This window comes from Octopus bimaculoides, chromosome 9 (genome assembly GCF_046866305.1).
Source record: "Octopus bimaculoides isolate indiv1 chromosome 9, ASM4686630v1, whole genome shotgun sequence".
In the NCBI taxonomy this organism is placed as follows: Eukaryota; Metazoa; Mollusca; class Cephalopoda; order Octopoda; family Octopodidae; genus Octopus; species Octopus bimaculoides.
Window position 1 is genome coordinate 80,098,171 of NC_142936.1, and position 10,000 is coordinate 80,108,170.

At 35.2% G+C, this 10,000-nt stretch overlaps 1 long non-coding RNA gene across 1 annotated transcript in view; it reads right to left on the minus strand.

Annotated features, from left to right (window-relative positions):
* Positions 1–4,829: 4,829 nt before the first annotated feature.
* LOC149134224 (uncharacterized) overlaps positions 4,830–10,000 on the minus strand; it is a 19,340-nt gene continuing 14,169 nt past the window's right edge. Inside the window, exon 3 of the long non-coding RNA XR_016242991.1 lies at positions 4,830–4,957. This is a non-coding gene — a long non-coding RNA (uncharacterized LOC149134224). The remainder of the gene's footprint in view (positions 4,958–10,000) is intronic.

A 10,000-nucleotide genomic window follows, 5' to 3' on the forward strand; every position in this document is an offset into this window, starting at 1 on the left:
TGGAATAAAGTGCCTTGTTCAAGGACACGACACGCTGCCGGGAATCGCACTCATGACCTGACGATCGTGAGCCGAAATCCCTAACCATTGAGCCACGCGCCTTCACTAAAAACAGGAAACTGGAGGGGAATAATGTCAGGGCCTTTATGTGTAGCCGGCAAACAGAAGGCAGATATAGGTACTCTTTTACTTGTTTCAGTCATTTGACTGCGGTCATGCTACAGCACCACCATTTAGTCGTACAAATCGACCCCAGGACTTTTTCTTTGTAAGCCTAGCACTTGTTCTATCGCGCTCTTTTTACCGGACCGCTAAGTTATGGGGACGTAAACACACCAGCGTTGGTTGTCAAGCGATGGTGGATGGATAAACACATACATACACACAAATATATAAATGTGTGTGCGCGCGTGCTCGGGTGTGTGTGTGCGACGAGCTTCTTTCTGTTTTCCATATATCAAATCCACTCACAAGACTTCGGTGACAATTTACCCATCGCACTCTGTTTATGTAGGCGTATGTGCGTGTATGTACATGTTTTTGTTAATCGGTGCGTCGAACTCATTAAAGGAAAGGAAGGTAAATGTGTGCTTTAGAGTGTTATGATGTGTATGCGTTGCTTTAACGAAAGAACATACAGAGAGGAAAATTAAGAGAGAGAGAGAGAGAGAGAGAGAGAGAGAGAGAGAGAGAGAGAGAGAGAGAGAGAGAGAGAGAGAGAGAGCCATGTGAATGGAAAAAGAGACATACACAAGAATTAGTTCTTTTTGCATTATGAGTTCTCATGGGAAATCATTAAAAAGAAAAATAATAATAATAGTAATAATAATAATGATAATAATAATAATAATAATAATAATGATAATAATAATAATAACAATAATAATAATAATAATAATAATAATAATAATAATAATAATAATAATAATAATAATAATAATAATGGTAATGATAATATTTGTATTGCTTGTACTGATGAACATCTAACATCTCAAATGGAAATCTGATCGTTATAATGAAAATCTATTGTAAGAGATCGATTAAATGAACAGCAAAACAAACATTTGAATTAAATAGGTGAAATAATCATATTGTTTAAATCAGCTTTTTAAAAAAAAAAAAAAAAAAAGAAATGAAATGAAATGTATGAAAACACCCCCGTCAACCAGCCACGGCAACTAGAAACCACATCAAAGTCTTCGATATCATGATCGCCATTATCGTCTTCCCCACTATTGTCGTTGTGGTCTTCGTCGTCGTCGTCGTCGTCGTCGTCGTCGATTTCGTTGTCATCGGCACGACCACTGCCGCCATCATCATGATCATCATAATCATGATAATGATCATCATCAGCATCGTCGTCATCACTACCACCACTACCCCTATCATCTTCATAAGCAGCAGCAGCAGCAGCAGCAGCAGCAACAGCAACAGCATGACCAGCATCCCTAGTGTCATCATCTCCATCACCACCACCCCCATCATCATCATTATCGTCATTACCACCGCTACATCTTCGCCATCCCTTCTATCACCATCATCATCATCATCATCGGCAGCAGCAGCAGCAGCAGTAGTAGCTGTAGCACAACCACAATTACCACCGTTACCATCACCATCATCATCATCATCATCATCATCATCATCATCATCATCACTGCTGTTGAACATAGAATTTGAAATCTTAAACAATCGTGATTTAAATCAACTTCGAATAAGTCCAACAAATATCAATAATTATCCAACATAATCGTTCTTATCAACATCGTCGTCATCATCATCATCATCATCATCATGCTCATCACCAGCCTTATGAGTAACATATAGCGATGACCCATTCGTGTCTAGGTAGCATGTGGATGGTTAGATGTGGCAGGTTAGACAAGAATAAAATTGACTGTCTATGAACGAGCACCGTCGGAGGTGATTGGTGTGTAAGAAGGTCGTTGATGTATTAAAGTTAGAGAATGAGGAACAAAACGAAATTTGGGGCGGCACCAAATGATAAAGTATTGATCAACACACTACTTCTTCGATATGATATGAGAGAGAGAGAAAGAAAAAGAGAGAAAGAGAGAAAGAGATAGATAGATAGATAGAGAGAGAGAGAGAGAGAGAGAGAGAGAGAGAGAGAGAGAGAGAGTGCTACTGGTTCAAAAGCCGAGTGTTCGTTACTGCCAATGGGTTAGCAGATATTCTTGACATAGGCGCAGCCGTGGCTGTGTGGTAAGAAATTTGCCTCCCAACCCCGTGGTTCCACGTTTAGTCCTATTGCGTGGCACCTTGGGCAAGTGTCTTCTAATATAGCCTAGGGGCCGACCAAAGCCTTTTGAGTGAATTTTGGTAGACAGAAACTGTAAGAAGCGCGTCGTGTGTGTGTGTGTGTGTGTGTGTGTTTGTCCCCCACCGCTGCTCGGCAACTGATTTAGGTGTGTTTACGTACCTTTGACATAGCGGTTCGGAAAAAGGCACCGATAGAATAAGTAACAGGCTTAAGGCAAAATGTACTGGCGTCGTTTTTTTTTTTTTTTTCGACTAGAATTTCTGAAAGTAGAGCCCCAGTGTGGCCGCATAAAATAAGTAAACGATAAAAGATAAATAATACTTGAATGCTTGGCTAATATTATTTACCACAACAGTTTTCACGAAGTCTATTGTGGGCCGAAGCCCAACGGTATGTTGCACGAGCGAGTAGATTCTAAGAAGATCTGAATTTTCGAAAATTGTAATGGAGAAAAATGCAAAGGTTTGAAGAACGATGTTGTTAATGGCTCGCTTCATTTGTGAGATCATGGAAGTGTATGACCACAGTTTGAGAGTATTTACCTTCTTAGAAATGTGACAGATTGTTGTGCGTTTCAAAAAGTTTGAGTTTATTCTCAGAGGAGAAGCGAGAAAGAAATCAAGTTTGGTGACTGTGAAAAGATGTGCGATCCCAAGAGTGTATTGATTGTCAACAGAAAGGCTAATATCAGGGCGAGTGGCTTTGACGGTTTTAGATGATCATTTGTGTTTTTCCGCTTGGAGTCATGCAATGTGACGGGCGTGGTGGCATACAAATGGAGCGTGTATTGTAAAGTAAAGGGCTGCAGATAGAAGAATTTCACAGCGGAGTACTCCTTATCGGATTATCATGACTGATATATATATATACATATATATATATATATATATATATATATATATATATATAGTCTTTTAAAGATTGTCATACCGGCCATGACGAAGGGAAATAGCCCTGAAACTCGAGTCGCCTTTATATATATATATTTATATTTATATATTTATATATTTGATCCTTTATATTGAACACTCAATATTTCATCTACATTCAATACTTTATTTCATGGTGCCATCCATTTTTATTTTATTTTATATTATATATTGTATATTATATTATATATTGTATATTCCATATTCTATACCCCACATTAGTTCTGCAGGAATATAAATAAAACATAAAAAACAGACAGTGTTGGAACTCTTTTAAGCAAAATAATATATTCCTCTATACACAATCATACAAAAAAATCCACCTTTTTTTGTATTTATTTTTACTCGCATATATATATATATATATATATATATATATATATATATATATATATATATATATATAACCATTTATACATGCGTATATATCGATAAACATGCACACAAGCAAACGCACACAGACACACTCAAACACATAGATATATATATTGTTAGTAAACTTCTCACCATAGAGCTACGCCTGCACCTACAAATTCTTAAACATATACATATATAAATAAATGTGTGTATATACATATGTGTGCGAGTATACATGTCTGTATGTATATATATATATATATATATATATATATATATATATATATATATATATATATATATATATATATATATATATACATGTCTTTGTATGTTTGTGTGTGTGCGTCTGTGTTATTTGTGGTTGTGTGTATTGTTTGTACTAGTTCTTCGTCAGCTTATTTGTATTCTGTTATCCCAAAATCGGAAACGTCATCATTTCCTGAAATCACATAACGAAGTCTGGATAAACTGAAAATGAAAAATCTAATCTGATATCTTCGGGTGCTTGAAAAAAAAAATGTTTTCCTTCTACAGTTCTGGCCTGAGGATAAGTAAAATAATTATCTCGAACAACAGTAGATATTCCCTCCCAGCCAAAACTTATCTGCCAGATTCGTTAGAATCGTTTTCATCAATCATGTGAATAGATTAGTCTTTGCTTTGTGTTTCTTTTTTTTTTTGGGGGGGGGGGGGCGGTGAAAGGGAGGATTGATAAAGCAAACTTACAGGCGTATGGCTGTTCATTTAAGGAATTTCATGTATTAATTATATTGTACAGTTTCATTTTATTTAAATTGATTTGCTTTTACAACACCCACACACATATATATACGTACATATATACATATAAGCACACACAAAGACACTCACCCACACACACACATAGATACATATATATATGCCTACATATACGTATATATATAAATATACCTATATATATATATATATATATATATATATATATATATATATATATATATATATATATATATATACTTGTATACCTATATATATATATACAAATATATACAAATATATATATATATACATATATATATATATATAAACACGTTTATATATACATTACATACCTGCTCTTTTATTCTTGTATATGTTTCAGCCCTGAGACTGTGGCCATGCTGGGGCACCCATACACACATACATGCACACACACACACACGCACACACACACACACACACATATGCACACACGGTTATATATATATATATATATATATATATATATATATATATATACATATTCAATATGTACGTACATGTATGAATGTGTGTGTATGTGTGTGTATGTGTGTGTATCCGGGTGTGTATGTTTGTGTATCTGCGTTTGTGAGTGGTGTGGTACGGGTGAGGTTGGAATGATGTCCTGAAAAAAATTTGGCAAAAATAATTGGTTGAATAAGCCGAAGGTGAAACACTTAAAGTGTCAATAAACATAAACTTTACAATAGATTGGACTCTTCTTACAATATAAAGTCACTCCATCAGTGGATCTTGCATTAAATGGGTGCCCATGTGTATATGCGCGTGTTTGTGTACGTTTGAGTTTGTCAATGTTTGTGTGTACGTGTTTCCATGTTTATATGTACATCCGTGTGTATGATACATGTGTGCACCTATATCCAATGTTTCACTTTTATGCTACAATATTATCGAGATATCTTCACAAGTAGGTGCGTTTGTACGCTTAAGGTGTCAGCACGATTATGCTAATGGCTTGAATTGGACACGTTCCTTAGTTGTATGGGATACTTTTCTAAACACTACCATATTATCTATACTCATTAATAAAAAGAACTTCAACTTTGACATCTGGGTCCTGCACACAGTATTATTGAATTAAATTTCAAAATAAAATCAACCAAATAGCAATATTTAAATTACTTCGCGTGTAACATACTTAGTGGACACTGTAGTTATTTGTCAACCAGTGAGAGAAAATGACTGTCTATTTTGTACTGATTATCTGATTTTAACCTCCAGCTGAAACCTGTGTCACGTGTGTCACGTGTAAGTAGAAAGAAGGGCAACGAAACTAGAATTTTCCCTGTGACAGACCGCAACGGAGGTGTGCTCTCCAGTTTCAAAGAGATGAGTAACAGATCACCGAATTGTTTTCGAAGAACAGAGGCCGACTTAGATTGTCATCTCTTCGAGGTTCGTAAAAAACGACCTATCCCATCTCCACCCAAATCGCTGCTTTTGTGCTAGAATTTGAAACCATTTATAGTGTTGCTTTTGTTGTTGTAAACCTACTGCGTACAACTTTTGTTAGCAGGGATGTTTTCTTGCGATCTGATGACAACAATCGCCTCAAATTTCAACAATATCTCTTAGGACCCTTGCAAAATACAGGATTATAATTTTCTGCAAGTAAACAATGCGAGATTTAATTCCAGTATCTTTCCGCTTCTTAAGTAGCAGCTGGGGTATTATAGCAAATATACCAATTAACACAGAAATAATTGTCATCTTAGTCTTTGACAATCTCATCTCCACGGTTACGTCCTGATAGTTTTCATTTTTTTCTCAATTTCTTCAGTATCACCTGTGTTAACTTATGGTATTGCAAAGTCTATTATTTTACAACTGTTTCTTTTTTCTCTCTAATGATATCTGGTCTTCTTGACTCAACAGTATGGTCAGTTTATAAGGGAAAGTCCCATATAATACTTTAATTCTTATTCTCTATCATAAACTCCAATTCGAAGGAGCTGGCAACACGCTTAGCGGCATTCCGTCCGTCTATACGTTCTGAGTTCAAATATCGTCAAGATTAAATTCGCCTTTCGCCCTTTCAGAGTTGATAAAATAAGCACCAGTCGAGTACTGGTGCTGATGTAATCGGCTATTCCCCACTCCCAAAAAAATTTCAGGCCTTGTGTTTTTGGCAGAAAGGATTACTATTGTTTGTAAGGCGAGGCGCTGGCAGAATCGTTAGCACACCGGGCAAAATGTTGATCGGCATTTTGTCCGTCATTACGTTCCGTGTTCAAATTGCGCCTTGATCGTCTTTGCTTTTGGTCTTTTCGAGGTTGGTAAAATAATTACGATTTGAGCTCTGGAATCGGTCCAATCGGTTTACCCACTCGCCCGGGATTGCTGGTCTTGAACCAACATTTGGAACCATTGTTATTTTATCATTATCGTTTTTATTCTTATCATTATCAATATTGATGTTATCATCAACATCATCATCAATAGTAGTAGTAGTAGTAGTAGTAGTAGTAGTAGTATCACATTTCTGAAGAGTGTCTATTTGACTTTGCTTCTGCCATAAGCATTCAATTGAATTGTTAATCACAAGGATTTCTTTTCTCATTCATCTTGGCCTGATAAAGTTTAAGTAGAATTTTTGCAAGATCTTTGTTTATTTTTATTGTGTGTGTGTGTGGGGGGGGGTGTATGTGTATGTGTGTGTGTGTGTGTGTGTCAGAATTCGAAAGCTGAGAATGAATGGTTGTCGACCGTCTCAGATAAATGTAGAATACTACATACTTTTATACAAACAACTGTTAACAGTTTGTTGGAGTGGATAGAGTAAGATGAAATACTGAGGCAAAAATATTCTGTCAAAATACCAAAATCAACAACAAACATACAACCATAAAACAGTGAGAGAAAGAGGGAAATAGCATTAAAGATTGAAATAAAGTTAATTACACGCTAATTAAAAGATGTGAGATATTGGGCGTAAAAGGAAGTCAGTAATTGGTGCTCATGTGTTGATTTTGAAATAAGGATCGTTTTGTGCTTTGTAATAAACATTAATAATAAGAAAATATACTATGAGTAGGTGTATGCGCTTATTGAAAGCATAAAGAACGACAGTGTTAGGTGTTTATTCTGCTGTGAAGCATAATTTGACGTTGAACGTGGAGAGATAAAACTGAAATACAAAGTGAGTATTATAGAGATAAATAGAAACCGCGATCTAGAATATAAGAGAAAGAAGAAACCAAAGAGAATTAATTCAATGAGCTTGATACGTCAACACATACCTTTGCATTTTTGTATTGACACAACCCTCGTATATACAGACAAATACAAATACAAATATATATATATATATATATATATATATATATATACATGCTAACATACATAGGTATATACGTATATATAATATTGTATATGTATGTGTATGCATATATTATATATGTATATGTATATATATTTGTTATACATATACATATATATATATATATATATATATATATATGCACACTTATGTATATATATATATATATATATATATATATATATATATATATATGCATATATACATATACACATATATGTGCGCGCTTATGTGTATATGTACATATATATATATATATATATATATATATATATATATATATATATATATACATACACATATGTGTATGCGTGTTTGCATAAGTAGATTCGTATGTTCGTGTATCCACTTCATTTAAACTGTTACATACAGAACATGCACACCTACACACACACACACACACACACACACACACACATATATATATATATATATATATATATATATATATATATATATATATATATATATATATATATATATATATATACATATATATATATATATATATATAAATACAAATACCGAATCAGATATGCTCCGAAAAGCGATGAAGTGATGGGCGGGATGCAATTTGATTTTTTTTTTTTCTATTTCCCGTTAACTGAATTTTGGTGAATTAAAACTTCATCAGAAGTCGCTTTCAATTCCTGTACCCCAACCCCCCACCTCACCACCACAAGGACGTGCATTTCCTTTTCAAGTGTCTTAAAAATATTGTCTTGGTTTGTCAACAAACACATGAATGACCGAATTTCGGTCATTAAATGCTGTTCAGAATCGCTTGAACTCGGGACAAAATGCATAGCGACATTTCTTCCGTTTCTTTATGCCCTTGGTCCAAATTCCACCAAGGTCAACTTAGCTTTTCGCCCTTTCTGGTTCGATAAAATAAGTACTAATGTATTACCGGAATCGATGTAATCAATCCGAAAAGATTAGGTGCTAGAACATGACAGGTCGTACCTAGTGGTAGTGGACAAGATGCACCACATGTGCTAAATACTTGATGCTGCATGCCCCTTTGACCCACGAATAGTCAAGAAGGAAGACGAAAACATAGATAAATACAACCGTGTGTGGTACGAAATAGCCCGGCTATGGAAAACGAAGAAGGTGAAGATAGTGCCAATTATTGTTGGGTCCTTGGTGACAGTATTTGAAGACATCAAGAGAGGTATAAAGGAAATTGTTATAGAGTGCCCAGTATAATTTTTACAAACAGTTTGTCTCCTTGGCACGGCCAGAATAATCAGGAAAGCAAAACAAGGTAGAGGTTAAAATGAGAACGTGGTCAATTACCCATACACACGCATCCATGTATGTGTGTGTGCGAGTGCATGTGTGTGTGTATACGTGTGTGTGTGTGTGTGTGTGTGCACGCGCGTGGTATATGTGTATTGTATTATCTTCGTTGAGCTGGGTTCAATCGAAGTAGACTACTTTCAAGTTTAGTACTCCATATAAAACAACTGAGCAGATTTATAGACATTTATTTTAAAACATGGCGCAGGAATCCCTGCAACTACCATTATCATTTCATATGCCTGTGTGTCTTTCTGTGTACTAATGTTTTTTTATGTACATATGCATGCATGTGTGTACGTGTGTGTGTGTCTGCTTGTATGCACATATGCGTGTGTGTATATCTGTTTCATATGGGGCTATAATCTGTCCTTTGAAAATTGTATTTCGCTTTCTGTAATGTTTTATATTAGTTTTTTGCAGTTTCGTTTTATATTTCCTTTCTTTGTTGTGCACTTTGAAATTGTTTGTTCTGCAATATGAAATGATTTATATCCAGTTTTTAGTGCCGCCATCGTAGAACATTTTGGCCATTCTCATTTGTGTTATTATAGTCGGCGTCTGATAGTTGTTTTTTACTATATTCATTTATGCAACATGAACATAGTATCTGCCACCCTGATATTTCTATGTATATAATATAATAACGTATCCTGCTGTGAATTTGCTACAGATCTGCAACGCCGATCCTTTACATCCATACCAGACGGCGCTAAAAAGTGTATATAATTTGTGTGATATCATCATGCCTGTGTAAGGAACATTTGATACCAATGATGCCATAAGATATTTTGGGAAACATATCCTCTTTTATGATTGATGCGGGATAATACGGTACACTTCTTGCGAACCATGCCACGCATATTACGAATTGATCTGTAATAACACGGCTTGTGGTCAATCTAAGATTGTACTTGGCTCGCATATGCGCTCCCCAGAGATTATCCACATTGTTGTCTTCGGGTTAAGAACAACTCGAGGTCTCAACTACTCACACTGCAACCCCCTTAACTATTATGTGTG